We start from the raw sequence: 17,206 nt of genomic DNA, 5'->3' as shown, positions 1-17,206 counted from the left end.
GCTACGGACTCAGTCTGGTGCCGTCACTGTCGGAGGAGGGCCGATCCGCAGGCAGGGGGTGCTATATTTGGGGCTGGGGGCACTGTGGGCGGGCGGTCTGGGGCGCGTGAGTGGCCGAAGTGGGGTACTATCTTTGCAGTCCGAGTCCGCCATGAAGCATGGTGCAGCCACTGTAGGCCGCTGCCGTGCGCGGCCACAGACCCAGAAATGCTCAGGGCCGTATCGGCAGCTAGAGCTGGGAGCTCTACGATGTCTTCCTGGTAGCCCCCAGCAAAGCAGGGAATTGGTGGCGGTTTTGTGCCCGTTTTCACGCCGGCGTGGGGACTTAGTCTCCAAAACGGGGAATCTAGCCCAGTGTTTTGTGAGCTGGAACCTGACATACAATCCTAACGTATGCATAAAGGCACTGTCATAGTTGTCAACATTTAAAAGAAGTTTAGGTTTGTGAGCCTGGGTTCACGGGGTTAATAATTGTTTTTTTGCACTAAATTTGTTTTTGTTTCTCGTTCGATTTCTGAAAGCCAATCAGAAATTGTGTAGGCTGAGGGAAGTGTCACGTCCTGGCTGCACGAGTCTCGACAAGCCGAACGAGGGAGGGAAATCCAACCGCACCGTATAAATCAATTCAACTTTAGGATTTGTACTGAGTTCTATTGGTGGATTTAGCAGAACAGCTGTGCAAACCAGTTCCCCCCCCCCCCCCCCCCGCCCCGCCTGAACCATTGCCTGCTCCACAACAGCCCATAAGGATATTCCCCCCCACCCCCCCAAACTGCAATTCCAGCACTTGTAAACAAGCTGGTGCTTAATTTATCCGTCCTCACAGATTGAATTACTAGGTTCAAAGTGAATTGTGTGAAGTGTGGGTGGATGTGCAAGGGATATGCTTGGGAAAGGTTCGCCTGCACAAGGATCTCGTGAATTGACCAATCTGATACTTGATCCCCCAGGATTTTTGGTGGTAAAATGTAATTTTGTGCAGACAACAAGGGCCACAGGGTTTGGCCTCTGTCCTGTGTTGTTGGTCAATCTCTGCCAGAGGTGACTGTGGAGTCCCTGCGATTGCTGCGTTTTGGAGGGGGCGAATCATTTCTGTTCCCCCCCCCCCCGGAGTACTGGTATGTGCTGCCTACTCTTCATTGCTGTATGACTTTGCTGAATGATTTTTAAAAGTTCTTTCATGGGTCGTGGACGTCTTTGGCTGGGCCAGCATTTATTACCCATCCCTAATTCCCCAGAGTCGACCCACATCGCTGTGGATCTGGTACCAGACGTAGGTCAGACCAGGTAAGGACGGCAGATGAAATGAAAAATGAAAATCGCTTATTGTCACAAGTAGGCTTCAAATGAAGTTACTGTGAACAGCCCCTAGTCACTACATTCCGACGCCTGTTCGGGGAGGCTGGTACGGGAATTGAACCGTGCTGCTGGCCTGCCTTGGTCTGCTTTAAAAGCCAGCGATTTAGCCCAGTGTGCTAAACTAGCCCCTTCCCGAAAGCACAATAATGAACCAGATGGGCATTATATATTTAATATTCTGTCATCAGAGTTCAGAATCCTAATTTAATTACCTGTGGCTGAAAGAAAAAACTTGCATTTATAAAACATAGGAGCAGGGAAGGGCCATTCTGCCCTACGGCCTTTTTAAAATGTTTCCAATTAAGGGGCACTCCACCTACCCTGCACATCTTTTGGAGTTGTGGGGGGTGAGACCCACGCAGACACGGGGGGGGGGGGGAATGTGCAAACTCCACATGGACAGTGACCCAAGGCCAGGATCGAACCCGGGTCCTCGGTGCATTAGGCAGCAGTGCTAACCACTGCGTCACCGTGCTGCCCATTCCGCCCTTCTGTGCCATTCAAATTGATCATCGCTGATCATCCACTTCAGTGCCTTTTCCCACGCTATCTCTGTATCCCCTTTACATCATTGGCATTTAGTAATCTGTCAATCTCTACTTCTGGGCTGGGGAATTTCAACGGTCCTCAACCCACTGAATAAAACAAATTCTCATTTTGGTCCTCAACGGCTTTGCTGTTATTTTGAAATGATGTCCCCTGATTCTAGGTACTCCAACCAGTGGGAACATCTTACCTGCATCTACCCTGGTTATCCCTGTAGGTATTCTGGAGGATTCAATGAGATCACCTTTAATTCGTTGAAACCCTAGAGAGTACAAGCCCAGTTTCCCTAATCCTTCTTCATAAGACAGTTCCTGCATCCCCAGAACAAGTCTGGTGAACCGTCATTGTGCTCCCTCTATGTCAATAATATCCATTCTAAGGTAAGGGGGTCAAAGCTGCACACAGTACTCCAGGTCTAACCAAGGTTCTATGCAATTGGAGCAAGATTTTGCTACTCCTCTACTCAAATCCTCTTGTGATAAAAGTCAACATTCGTAATAGCTTGCTGCACCTGCATGTTAGCCTTCAGTGACTTATTGATGAGGACCCTCGGGTCCTTTTGTACGTAGAATCACAGAATCCCTATGTGATGATACATGAACTATCATAGAATTTACAATTCAGAGAATCCCTATGTGATGATACATGAACTATCATAGAATTTACAATTCAGAAAGAGGCCATTCAGCCCATCGAGTCTGCACCAGCCCTTGGAAAGAGTACCGTACCCAAGCCCACACCTCCACCCTAACCCCACACCTCCACCCTTATCCATGTAACCCCACCTACCCTTTTTTGGACACTATGGGCAATTTAGCATAGCCAATCCACCTAACCTGCACATCTTTGGACTGTGGGATCATCTGTGTATACAATATAATAACCAAGCTGTATATAAACATTAGTGCCTGCATGCATAGATTACAAATATAGCATCTGACCGTGGCGTGGTAACAGGAGAACGTTGCTGGAACACAGAGACATGTGAGGCAGAACGTGGATAGCAGGCTTGGACTGCAGTCGCATATCGAGTAGCTTCTTAGTCAATAGTAATTAATACAAGTTAATCATAGTTATTTATATTTAGCCATAGTATCCAACTGTAATCATAGTAGACATCATAGACATCATTAGTTAATAATGGCTTTGTTAATTTCCAAAGCCATATGTTCTCTAATCCCTTCAACTACAAAGACATCGGTATCCGTGTATACAGAGGACATTACACCCTACAGTACAGAAGGAGGCCATTTGGCCCATTGAGTCTGCACCGACTCTGAAAGAGCACCCTACTCAGGCCCACGGTCCCTCCCTATTCCTGTATCCCAACCTTACCTTTTGGACACCAACGACAATTTAGCATGGCCAATCCACCTAACCTACACATCTTTGGACATCTACACTTTTTCTAATCTCTTACCATTTAGGAAATACTCTGCTTATCTGTTCCTTCTACTAAAGTGGATAACCTCACATTTTTCCACATTTCATCTGCCAGGTTCTTGCCCACTCACTAAGTCTGTCCAAATCCTCTTGATATTGCTTCACATCTTCCTCACAACACCTAGCTTTGTATCATCCACGAACTTGGAAATATTACATTTGGTCCCCACACCCATCATTGACATATATTGTGAACAGCTGGAGCAAGAATACCCCACTAGTCACAGTGTGCCAACGTGAAAAAGTAGGAATAAACAGGTCATTCTGTTTTTTGTCCGTTAACCAATCCTACTCCATGCCAGTATGTTGCCTCCTATACCATGTGCTAAGTAGCTTCCTGTGGGGGACCGGAAGCCCAAATATACAGGCCGGGATTCTCTGAGCCGGCTGACGCCGGAACGCAAACCTCTGGCAATTGTAGAATCGCCGCCAGTCGTGCGCGCGCGGTTCTAACATGATTTCACACGGCAGGCACTCAGAGTCGCGGCTGCGGTGGCTGCCCTGGTGGGGGTGAGGGGATCCGTCACCGGGGGGGTGGGGGGTGGGGGCGGCCTCCTGGACAGCCAGGATCGCAATCGGGCGCCACTGATGGCGGGCGCGCTATTTGGTCCACCATGTTGTGCGGGGCTGGCACTGCAGCCGGCCGCTGCACTTACGCGTGGACCCGCGGCCGGCAGTGCAGGGCCGCATATCAGCAGCTGGAGCAGCGTGGAGCACTCCGGCACCATGCTGGCCCCCTGTGGGCCACGGAATCGCTGGACCAAGAGACCCGTTGACGCTGGCGTGAAACTCTCCGGTGTTTACGCCGGCCTCAACACTTAGCCACCATTTTGAAGAATTCCGGCCACTATGTCTGCAGACCCCCCTTTATCAGTTCTGTTAGTAAGATGCTCAAAAAAGCTTGAACAGGTTTGTCAAACATGATTTCAAATTCGTAAATCCATGCGACTATGCCAGAAAGACAATTATTATCTGAGTGTGCACTTGTCACATTTTCTAATAGGTTTGAGCATTTTTCTCTACTAATGTAAGGCTAACAGGTCTGTACTTTCCAATTTTCTCTCCCTCTCCCTTTAAAGTAGTCGAGAGACGTTTGCTACCTTCCAGTTTACGGGAACCATTGCCGAGCCTATTGCATTTTGGAAGATGATCACCAATGCATCCGCTATCTCCATAGAAACCTCTTTCAACACTCTGGGATGCAGATCATCAGGCCCTGGGGATTTATCAAGCTTCAGTCCCATTAATTTGTCCAATACAATCTTCTTACTAATACAAATGTCCTTCAATTTCTCATTAGTCTCTTGTCTTCCTAGTCCCTTGGATTTCTAATTCTGGGAGATTGCTTGTATCTTCCTCAGTGAAGGCACAATAATTATTTAACACCTATGCTACTATCCCTGTAGAGACTGAAACTTTTTAAACGTTGTATGAGTTTCCCAGTGACCAGTGCAAAGAATCAACCAACGAGGTTTCATGTTTTAAGACTTTCACTGTAGCAAACAAAAATCAACGTTGACGAAACGTTGCTTAGTAAGCAACAAACGCGCTAAAGTAGAGTATCCCCATTAACTTCTTAATAGAACTGAAAACCCATGCTACATTTATACATTATCCCACACTCGCAATGGAAATGTAGTCTGGAGTATAAAGCCAGCTGGTCCTCCTGCCTTTAACAGGATCTCTTCTCCTTGTTCCACCAGAGAGCATCTTCCAAAGTCCTTTTAAAAGACAGCCCTGACATTCCGTCTTCTGAACATAACGGAATGGGCTTCCAGTAAGTACCCTCCAGTGACTCCATTGTCTTTTACCCTCTAAAAGCCTCATCTCTTCAAACTGGGAATCTATCCTCACCGGCACTCCACTTGGTGATGAACCCAAAAGCAGTTATTTTCTTCTGCATATCAGCACCAGTCGCGGGCTTTCTTCTCCAAATTTCTCTGTCTGACTGACTGAGCGTCTGGACGTAGCAAGGCCAGCGGCTGCCTCCTCTGTGTGGAGGCATTTAAACGTGTACCTGACTTTCAGTACACTTTGACTTTCATTCCTGACTCCCATAGCAAGCAGGTCACGTGGGTTTGTTTCTGGGCAGATTTAATGTGAGTTCAAAGGGGCATATGCCTGGGCAGACTTCAGAGGGGGCCACGTCCCCTCTCTACGTTGCGTCATTTTCTCCTGAATTAAAGGAGCCAGATTAAAACATAACTGTCTTATAAAGTTCATAACAATCTTTAACGATCTCAAAGCGTCCAAAAGCACTTCATGACAAATAGAGAACTTTTTGAAGCTTTTTTTGTTTCATGGCAGATGTGAGCTGCTGGCAAGGCCAGAATCAGTTGCCGAACCTGGGGGTCCAGGGGGTGAGAGGCCAATGTCTTGGCCTTTGCCGCCCTGGTAGCCCAGAGATGGACTTTACTGACATGGAGGGACTCGGAGCCCCTGAAATCGGGGGATGTGGGTCACTGACATGGTTGCGTTTCTCCGGCTCGAGAAGATTAAGTTCGCCCTGAGGGGTTCGATGTTAGGCTTTGGCCGGAGGTACCAGCCGTTTATCGACTTCTTTGGGAAAAATTAAGCTTTCAGCAGTGGGGAGTTGTTGATGTAAGCCACGTAGGCTGGGTTTTGTTGTTGGTTGGGTGTGTGTTGTTCATTTTGTTACTTTGTTATCTTGTTAAAATCATTAAACCGATCCCTAATTTCCTTTGAGCTGAGTGGCTTCTTGGGCCGTTGCGAAGGGCAGTCAAAAGTCTACGATGTTGCTCTGGGTCTGGCGCCACATGTAGGCCAGACCAGATAAGGACGTTAGTGGACCCGATGGGTTTTTGTGCTAATCAAAGATAGTTGTCATGGTTGCCATTACTTAGACTGGCTTTATACTCCAAATTTATCAACTGAATTCAAATCACCATGATGGGATTTGAACCCATGGCCCCAATAACACTAGCCTGGGTCTCTGGATTACTTGACACAGCGTAGTAACTGTTGTAATTTGGGGGAAATGGGACCAGTAATTTGGGTGTGACAAGGTCCAACTAACAGCAGTGAGGTTAAAGGCTAGTTAATCTGTTTGTAATGATAAAGATTGAGGAATAAATGGTGCTCAGTCCACTGGGAGAACCTTGTGCTCTTCAGCAAGCAGTGCCTTGTGCCTCGATGTTTTACATCCACTAGCAGGGAAAGGGCTTGGATTGATCTCTCACCTGAGAGGGCCTGTAACAGTGCTACTCCCTTAAGCTAGATTGTGTGCTCAAGTCTGTTACTTTAATGAGAGCAATAGTCTTGAGCATGAGAATAGACCCATAGTGAATTTATGTTGCATTGGCATGGAAGCGATTAGGAGGGACACGTACTGGTTGTAAATAGTGCAGGAAGATGATGAGAAAGTGGTCCAGGTCCTGTGGTGGGGTGAAGTTGATTTGTGGCCATGGAGAAATCTGTTTGGAACATCAGCAAGCCAGTGTCTAGATTCAGACAGAGTCATCCAAACTCACAACGTTAGCTCCCTTCTCTCTCCACGGATGCTGTCACACCTGCTGAGATTGTCCAGCATTTTCTGTTGGTTTCAGATTCCAGCATCCGCACTAATTTGTTTTTATCTAGGTCGAGTGTTGTTGAGAGGGGGTGAATGAAGCAGCTGTTTGAGGGACAGAATGTGGTGGAGATTAGGACCCATGTCAGAGTTGGGAGTGAAGCCTGCGAAGATTTTTTTTTTTTTTTTTTTTTTTTTTTTTTTTTTTTTTTTTATAAATGTTTTATTGAAATTTTTTTCCCCAAACAACAATTTTTCCCCTCTTACAAAGCAAACGCAACAATAACAATACAGAAATTTTAAACAATACACAAGTAACAAAACCCCTTTATCTTTGACCTAAACTAAACCCCCCCTCCCCCCCCCCCCCCCCCCCACCCCTGGGTTGCTGCTGCTGGTCATCTGTCTTCCCTCTAACATTCCCCTAGGTAGTCGAGAAATGGCTGCCACCGCCTGGTGAACCCTTGAGCCGATCCTCTCAGGGCAAACTTTATCTGCTCCAGTTTAATGAACCCCGCCATATCATTTACCCAGGCCTCCAGTCCGGGGGGTTTCGCCTCCTTCCACATGAGTAGGATCCTGCGCCGGGCTACTAGGGACGCAAAGGCCACAACGTCGGCCTCTTTCGCCTCCTGCACTCCCGGCTCTTCCGCAACTCCAAATAGAGCTAACCCCCAGCCTGGTTTGACCCGGGCCTTCACCACCCGCGAAATCACTCCCGTCACTCCCTTCCAATACCCTTCCAGTGCCGGGCATGCCCAAAACATATGTGCGTGGTTTGCCGGGCTCCCGCCACACCTCCCACATTTGTCCTCCACTCCAAAGAACCTGCTCAATCTTGCTCCCGTTATGTGTGCTCTATGTAGCACCTTAAATTGAATCAGGCTAAGCCTGGCGCATGAGGAAGAGGAATTTACCCTGCTTAGGGCATCAGCCCACATACCCTCCTCTATCTCCTCCCCTAGTTCTTCTTCCCACTTTCCTTTTAGTTCGCCCACCGACTCCTCCCCCTCTTCCCTCATCTCTCGGTAAATCTCTGACACCTTGCCCTCTCCGACCCACACCCCTGAAAGCACCCTGTCCTGTATCCCCTGTGTCGGGAGCAATGGAAATTCCCTCACCTGTTGTCTAGTAAATGCCCTCACCTGCATATATCTCAAGAAATTTCCCCGGGGCAACTTATACTTTTCCTCCAATGCTCCCAAGCTCGCAAAAGTCCCATCTATAAATAAATCTCCCACCCTCCTAATTCCCAACTGGAACCAGCTCTGAAATCCTCCATCCATTCTTCCTGGGGCGAACCTATGGTTGTTCCTGATTGGGGACCCCACCAGGGCTCCCCGCACCCCTCTCTGTCGCCTCCACTGTCCCCAGATATTTAATGTTGCCGCCACCACCGGGTTCGTGGTAAACTTTTTAGGTGAGATCGGTAGCGGCGCCGTCACCAGCGCCTCTAAACTCGTCCCTTTACAGGACTTTCTCTCCAGTCTTTCCCACGCCGCTCCCTCACCCTCCATCATCCATTTACGTATCATTGCCACATTGGCGGCCCAATAGTAATCGCCCAAGTTCGGTAGTGCCAATCCTCCTCTGTCCCTACTACGCTGAAGGAACCCCCTCCTTACTCTCGGAACTTTCCCTGCCCACACGAAGCTCGTGATGCTCCTGTCTATTTTATTAAAAAAGGTCTTAGTGATTAGGATAGGGAGACATTGAAATACAAATAAGAACCTCGGGAGGACCATCATCTTAATTGCTTGCACCCTGCCCGCCAGCGATAGAGGCTGCATGTCCCACCTCTTGAAGTCCTCCTCCATTTGTTCTACCAACCGTGTCAGATTAAGTCTGTGCAAGGTTCCCCAGCTCCTAGCGATCTGAATCCCCAGGTATCGGAAGTTTCTTTCCACTTTCCTTAGAGGCAAGCCTTCTATCTCTCTACTCTGGTCCCCTGGATGTATCACAAATAATTCACTCTTCCCCATGTTTAGCCTATACCCCGAGAAATCCCCGAACCCCCTCAAAATTCGCATAACCTCTATCATTCCCCCCGCTGGGTCCGACACGTATAACAATAGGTCATCCGCATATAACGAGACTCGGTGTTCTTCTCCCCCTCTAATCACCCCTCTCCATTTCCTGGAGTCTCTCAACGCCATGGCCAGAGGTTCAATTGCCAACGCGAACAACAATGGAGACAGCGGGCATCCCTGTCTTGTTCCCCTATATAGTCGGAAATACTCCGATCTATGTCGACCTGTAACTACGCTTGCCGTTGGAGCCCCATAAAGAAGTCTAACCCAGCTAATAAACCCGTTCCCAAACCCAAACCTCCTTAACACTTCCCATAAATACTCCCACTCCACCCTATCAAATGCCTTCTCTGCGTCCATTGCCGCCACTATCTCTGCCTCCCCCTCCACTGGGGGCATCATTATCACCCCTAATAGTCGTCGCACGTTAACATTCAGTTGTCTCCCTTTTACGAACCCTGTCTGGTCTTCGTGCACCACCCCCGGGACACAGTCCTCTATCCTCGATGCCAGTACCTTTGCCAACAATTTGGCGTCCACGTTCAACAATGAAATGGGTCTATAGGACCCGCACTGCAACGGATCTTTATCCCTCTTCAAAATTAACGATATCGTCGCCTCCGACATCGTCGGGGGTAGAGTCCCCCCTTTCCTGGCCTCATTGAACGTCCTCACCATCAACGGGGCCAACAAGTCCACATATTTTCTGTAATACTCCACCGGGAACCCGTCTGGTCCTGGGGCCTTCCCTGCTTGCATGCTTCCCAGTCCCTTAATAACCTCGTCCACCCCAATCGGTGCCCCCAGGCCTACCACCCCCCGCTCCTCCACTTTCGGGAACCTCAATTGGTCCAGGAACTGCCGCATCCCCTCCTCCCCCTCTGGGGGTTGAGACCTATACAGTTCCTCATAGAAGGTCTTGAACACCTCATTTATCTTTCCTGCCCTTCGCACCGTGTCTCCCCTTTCGTCTCTAATTCCTCCTATTTCCCTCGCTGCTGCCCTCTTTCGCAATTGATGAGCCAACAGGCGACTCGCCTTTTCCCCATATTCATACCTCCTCCCCTGTGCCTTCCTCCACAGTACCTCCGCCTTTCTGGTGGTCAGAAGGTCAAATTCCGTCTGGAGTCGTCTCCTCTCCCTGTACAATTCCTCCTCCGGGGTCTCTGCAAATTCCCTATCCACCCTTAAAATCTCCCCCAGTAATCTTTCCCTTTCCTTGGCCTCTGTTTTCCTTTTGTGGGCCCCAATGGAGATCAGCTCTCCTCTGACCACCGCTTTTAGTGCTTCCCATACCACTCCCACCGGGACCTCGCCGTCGTCATTGACCTCCAGGTATCTCTCAATACACCCCCGCACTCTTGCACACACTCCCTCATCCGCCATCAGTCCCACATCTAATCGCCAGAGTGTTCTCTGCTCCCTTTCCTCTCCTAATTCCAGGTCCACCCAATGTGGGGCATGATCCGAAACCGCTATGGCTGCGTACTCAGCTTCTTCCACCCTAGAGATCAACGACCTTCCCAAAACAAAAAAATCTATCCGAGAGTACACTTTATGGACATGGGAGAAGAAGGAATACTCCCTAGCCCTAGGTCTAAGAAATCGCCATGGATCCACTCCCCCCATTTGGTCCATAAACCCCTTAAGTACCTTGGCCGCTGCCGGCCTTCTTCCGGTCCTTGAGCTGGATCTATCTAGCCCCGGGTCCAGCACCGTATTAAAGTCCCCTCCTAAAATCAAGTTTCCTACCTCCAGGTCCGGTATACGCCCCAGCATCCGTCTCATAAATCCCGCATCGTCCCAGTTTGGGGCATACACGTTAACCAACACGACCTCCATTCCCTCCAGCCTGCCACTCACCATTACATATCTACCTCCGCTATCTGCTACGATGTTCTTTGCTTCAAATGCGACCTGTTTCCCCACCAAAATGGCCACCCCTCTATTCTTTGCGTCCAGTCCTGAGTGGAACACCTGTCCCACCCATCCTTTCCTTAGCCTAACTTGGTCCGCCACCTTTAGGTGCGTCTCTTGGAGCATAACCACGTCTGCCCTTAGTCCTTTCAAATGCGCGAGCACTCGGGCCCTTTTTATCGGTCCGTTCAGGCCTCTCACGTTCCACGTGATCAGCCTCACTAGGGGGCTACCTGCCCCCCTCCCGTGTCGACTAGCCATTACCTTCTCTAGGCCAGTCCCATATCCCGCCTCCGCGCTCCCGCTCGCTCCCCCAGCGTCGCACACCATCCCCGCCCACCCACTCTTTAGCCATTTCCTTTTGGATTTCCGCAGCAGCAACCCAGTTGTCCCCCCCCCCCTTCTCCCTCCCTCCTCCCCTCCCCGCTAGATCTCTTTCTAGCTTGATTGCTCCCCCCATATTACTTCCGTAAGTCAGCTAACTTCAACTGACCCCGGCTACTCCTGCTCACTCCTCGACCCCCCCCATGTGGGGAACTCCCATCCGCCTTGCGCCTGTCTTCCCGCCTTATTCTTTCTGGTGCGGGAACATCCCTTTACCTGACCCGCCTCTTATGGCGCAGCTCCCTTTCCCCTCCCCCTCCCCTTCCCCATTCTCCAACTATGTCCCGTCTTTCCCCCCTCACCGGCGCCCACATTTCCCCAATGTCTCCCCCCTTCCCTGTTTACTTCTCAATTAACTTCCACCGTAACATTAACAATAACATTTCCTGCAGCATCAGTCCCTCAGTTCCGATCCAATTTCTCTTCTTTGATGAAGGTCCATGCTTCCTCCGCCGTCTCGAAATAATGGTGTCTCTCCTGATACGTGACCCATAGTCTTGCCGGCTGCAGCATCCCGAACTTCACCTTCCTTTTATGCAACACCTCTTTGGCTCGGTTGAAGCTCGCCCTCCTTCTCGCCACCTCCGCACTCCAATCCTGGTATACCCGTACCACTGCATTCTCCCATCTGCTACTCCGCACCTTTTTAGCCCATCTCAGGACCTCTTCTCTATCCTTAAGGCGGTAAAATCGCACGATTATCGCCCTGGGTGGTTCTCCCGCTTTTGGTCTTCTCGCCGGAATCCGATTTGCCCACTCCACCTCCAAGGGGCCCGTAGGGGCCTCAGCACCCATCAGTGAGCTCAGCATCGTACTTGCGTACGCTCCACAGTCCACTCCTTCCACACCCTCAGGGAGACCCAGTATCCGAAGGTTCTTCCTTCGCGCTCCATTTTCTAGGGCTTCGATCCTTTCAGTACACTTTTTATGAAGTGCCTCGTGCGTCTGTGTCTTAACCGCCAGGCCCAGGATCTCGTCCTCAATATCTGTCACCTTCTGCTCCACCACACGGAGCTCTGTCTCCTGGGTCTTTAATGTCTCCTTGAGCCCCTCAATTGCCTGTAGCAACGGGGTCAGCACCTCCCTCTTCAGCAGCTCCACGCACCGTCTCACAATTTCATGCTCAGGCCCCCATGTCGCCTGCGCTTTCTCCGCCGCCATCTTGTACTTCTCTCTTTCTGACCCTTTGGTCGACGATTCCTCGCGCTGCAGCCGCCGCCGCCGGTTTTTTCCTCCTTCGTTTGGGGGGGACTCCCTTCTCACACGCCCCACACCGGGTTGCGTCGTCGAAAAATTCCCCGTTGGGGCTCTTAAAAGAGCCCGAAGGTCCGTCGGAGCTGGAGCCGCCGAAGCGTGCGGCTAGCTAGGCATCACCGCAACCGGAAGTCCCTTCAGTGGCCTTGATGAGGTCTTTTCACAGTTGTTCCCTCTGCTGCTAGAATTCACCTTTGATACAGGCCCTCAGGTCAGCTTGCAGCTTTAAGCTTGCCCTTCCCCCGCCTGCATGCTGGAAGAGGCCCTGTTTATCCTGTAGTTGCAGCCAAATCCTTCACTGTTTCTGCGTGTGTCTGGCAACCAAGAGACATACCCTTCCTGGGGGACACTGTCGGGGGAATATTGCCGCCTTCTTCCCACACCGGGAAATGTCAAACAAATGCCGTGGGGGCCCTGTAAAAGAGCCCAAAAGTCCGTTCCAAGCAGGAGCTGCCGAATGTGCGACCTAGCTCTGCATAGCCGCACCCGGAAGTCAAGCCTGCGAAGATTAACCAGGGGTTCAGCAGAGGTCTCAAACATTGTAGTGTGGAACTACAGAGTGAAACTGGAGAGGGACCAAGGGAACAGTTTCCTCCGCATCCTGTGCAAAGAACAAAGACCAATACAGCACAGGGAAGGCCCCTCGGCTCTCCACGCCTGTACTGGTCATGATGCCAATCTTTGCCAAAATCCTCAGCACTTCCTTGGGTATCCCTACTATCCATATGCTTGTCAAGATGCCTTTTGAACGCCGTTAATGTATCTGCTTCCACAACCTCCCCTGGCAACGCACTCCAGGCACTCACCACCCTCTGTGTAAAAAGAAACCTTCGCACATCCCCTCTAAACTTTGCCCCACAGACCTTAAACCTATGCCCCTTGGTGACTGACCCCTCCACTCTAGGAAAGAGTGCCTGCCCATCCACTCTATCCATGCCCCTCACAATCTTCTAGACCTCTATCCTGTGCATTAGGAGTCAAGGCGCAGAGGTTTTGAGAAAGAGCTGTAGGGTGGTGAAAAGCACCCCAGCCCTGGAGCAGCAGCACACCAGTGAAAGATGATGGAGTAATTCTGGAGGATGAGTGGAGCCGGAGGCCATGGGAAGCAGTAATACAGAGATGACTCAGGAACATGGAAATGGAATCTAGATGTGGTTTGGTGCTTTGGAAATGGGAATATAAAGGGAATATCAAATAGCTAGAAAATCAGAAAAATTAAATAAATACTTAATGAGGTATAAGTGGGACGAAAGTTTTAAAATTGAAGTCCCAAAAATGCAAATAGATGGCAGGAGCAACAGCACCATCCGATGATATGAACAGGTATTGCAGACTTTGAAAGGCATAATGTTTTGGCCAAGGTCTTCATGGAATCCCTACAGTCAGAAGGAGGCCATTCGACCCATTGAGTCTATACCAGCCTGCTGAAAGAGCACCCTGCCCTACCCCTGTAACCTCATAACCCCATCAAACCTTTGGACACTAAGGGACAATTTAACATGGCCAATCCACCTAACCTGCACATCTTTGAACTTTGGGAGGAAACCGGAGCACCCGGAGGAAACCCACGCAGCCACGGGGAAAACGTGCAGACTCTGCACAGAGAGTGACCCAAGGGTGGACCTGAACCCAGGTCCCTGGTGCTGTAAGGCAACAGTGCTAACCACTGTGCTACCATGCCTTTCCTGTCAATGTTGAAGCAGTGGCATTCTCTGCTGACTGTACAAAGAAATGTGGCCTTAGCTGGTCGGTAGGCTGCAGTGAGAATGTACACTCTTTACCACAGCATGTTTCAACATCCAAAGCATCAGCGAGGTCTAGGAGCATGGTGCATTGGATCAACTCCCATCCCCAGTGCCATTACAAATGAAAGACAGCTAAGTAAAAGACAGGACCGGCCAGCTAGACACAGCGCCAGGGCAGATCAGTGAAGCCGTTGCAACCTTCTACCAGGAGTTTACTCCTGAGCCCCTGGTGGGGGTCTCGATGGGCTGGACATGCTGCTCTTGGGGGAAGATGGGGTAGTGGGGCCTGGAAGCACCACTAGAACTGGGGGAAATCATGGAGAGCATTAACTCCATGCAGATGGGGAAGGCACCAGGGCCAGACGGATTCCTGGTGGACTTCTATAAAATATTTGCACCAGTACTAGCCCAGCACCTGCGGAAGATATTCGCTGACTCACTAACAAAGGGAACCCTGCCGCCAACGCTAGCTCAAGCCTCAACATCGTTAATGTCCAAAAAAGACAAATACCCGACAGTGCGGACCATAAGACCCATCTCACTCCTTAACACCGATGCTTAGGTCCTAGCAAATGCTCTGGCAAGGCAGCTGGAGAACCGCGTGCCAAAGGTAGTCATGGAAGATCAGGGGGCTTTGTCAAGGGCAGGTGTCGTAGATTTAGGTTATTCCGGATCTGATAATACTCTATTACTAACCTATGCCCTAGATTAACCTATTAAAAGAAGGAAACCTGTTTTCCTGCAAAGACTCAGAACAGATACTTCTGCTAAAATGCCTTCTCTTCTTATACTTTAAACTTGCTTATCGGTTCAGGAAGGCATTTGTTACCTTGGCATTTATTGTTGGTTAATTACCTATAGCCAAATGGCTAATTGGATGTACTATCACTGATAGATCTTTTAATGGTTGTTGTGTCTGTGTATTTGTCCAGGGTTCTAAGATATATTGGCAAGGGAGGCACTGGTTGGTGCCTGCCTCTTGTCAGGATGACATCCTCTCCAGATATCAAAATAGACACTTTTGTGAAGGCGTTGTTGTAAATGTCCAAAGGTATAGTTTGAGAAAGATTTGTGTATCTATTTATCTGGAGAATTCCCTGTCCTTATATTTTGAATACTTCTTGAGAGAGGAGTTCGTCTCAAAGGATTTATGGTCTATCAAAGACGCGCCTTTAATTGTTTGATACTAATGAGTCCTTGGAACCAGCTTGGAGTCTCTCCCATCAGGTGGTAACCTCTATCTGACCTTTAGCTGGAGTGATTTTATTCCATCTTGAATTAGAATGCTGTTTGTATTACTGCCTTATTTTTAATCTGATTTCTGCGGTGAACGTGATATCCATCACACAGGCAGCTAACAGCGAACATTGGGCGGCTGCTTAACATGATCCATGACCCCATCGGGAGCGAGAACACCAGAAGTGATAATATCCCTTGATGAGAAAAGCTCTTCTAAAGGGCCTAATGGAAGTACCTTATAGAGGCACTGAAGCGGCTTGGGTTTGGGCCAGGGTTCACCTCCCAGATTAACCTACTGTACAGCGCTCCCATGGCGAGTGTACGGCTAACGCCACTAGCGCCGAATATTCCGGCTGCACAGAGGCACGAGGCAGGGATGCCCGTTGTCCCACTACTGTTCGCCCTGGCAATTGAGCCACTGGCGATCGCCCACAAAGCGGCGAAGGGATGGAGAGATATCCAAAGGGGAGACAGGGAGCATAGAGTCTCACTCTATGCAAATGACCTGCTCCTCTACATCTCAAACCCCCTGGCCAGCATGGAAGGAATAATGAAACTCCTGAAGAAGTTCGGAGCCTTCTCAGGTTACAAGCTTAACCTGAGTAAGAGCGAAATATTCCCTGTGAACCGGCAGGGGGGGGAGGAGCAGAACTGGGGGGGGAATGCCGTTCAAACTGGCCGAGACCAAATTCTCGCAGGGAGAGTGCAGACGATCAAGATGAATGTGCTGCCCAGGTTCCTCTTTCTGTTCAGCTTCCTCCCAATCTACATCCCCAAGGCCTTTTACATAAGTTAATCATGGCGTTTGTTTTGGGAGGGGGGGTGGGGGGAAGGAACACGAGGATTAAAAAGAAGGTCCTGCAAAGGAAGAGGATGTGGGAGTCCTGGCCCTCCCGAACATCCTACCACTGGGTGGCCACCGCAGAAAGAGTACGGGGATGGGGCAAGGAATCGAGAGGGGAGTGGGTGAGGATGAAGGAAGGTTCCTGCGCAGAGACATCCCTCCGAGCGCTAACCACAACCGCACTCCCATCCCCCTGGCCAGATACTGGAAAAGCCCAGTGGTAGTAGCCACGCTCCAAACGTGGAATCAAATGAGGCAGCACTTCAGACTAACCAAAATATCCACCATGGCCCCCATCTGCAATACTCACAAGTTCACTGCCGCCACAATGCATGCCTCTTTTAAGAGGTGGAGACAGGACAATTAGGGACATGCACACGGACGGTAGAGTAGTGACCTTGGGGGACCTCACAGAGAAGTTTCAGAGCGAATGACTGCGGACGTACAGGTTAAAAACTTCCTCTGTAAGGAACCAACGATGTACCCCAGATACCAGGACAGTCAATACCATAAAAAGACTAATGAATGTGGGAGACCTAGGGGAGGGGAACTGTGCAGACATGTTTAGACGACTGTTCGAAGATGTCGCTCACCCCTGGATGAGACAAAGAAAAAGTGAGAGGAAGAACTATGCAGGGAGATGGGGGAGGATGACTCTGGATTGAATCACTGCACATGCACTCCTGTACACCACCTCGGGGGGGAGGCATATGCACCGAAGAGGAACACAGGGGACAGGCAGAAGGGAGAAAAACTGCAAGACATGGGTTTGCTGGCAAATTAATGCTTAACCACACTACATATCACGGTAAATACATGTTTTGGTCAAGTCTGGCAATGTAAAGTCTGGTCAAGTCAAGTCTGGCAATGTAAGAGAAACGTATAGCTAAGTTCCGCACACATGAGTACGGCCTCA

The sequence above is a fragment of the Scyliorhinus torazame genome, chromosome 7 (genome assembly GCF_047496885.1).
Source record: "Scyliorhinus torazame isolate Kashiwa2021f chromosome 7, sScyTor2.1, whole genome shotgun sequence".
Taxonomy (NCBI): Eukaryota; Metazoa; Chordata; class Chondrichthyes; order Carcharhiniformes; family Scyliorhinidae; genus Scyliorhinus; species Scyliorhinus torazame.
The sequence above is the reverse complement of the archived record's forward strand: the minus strand, read 5'-3'. Positions refer to the sequence as shown.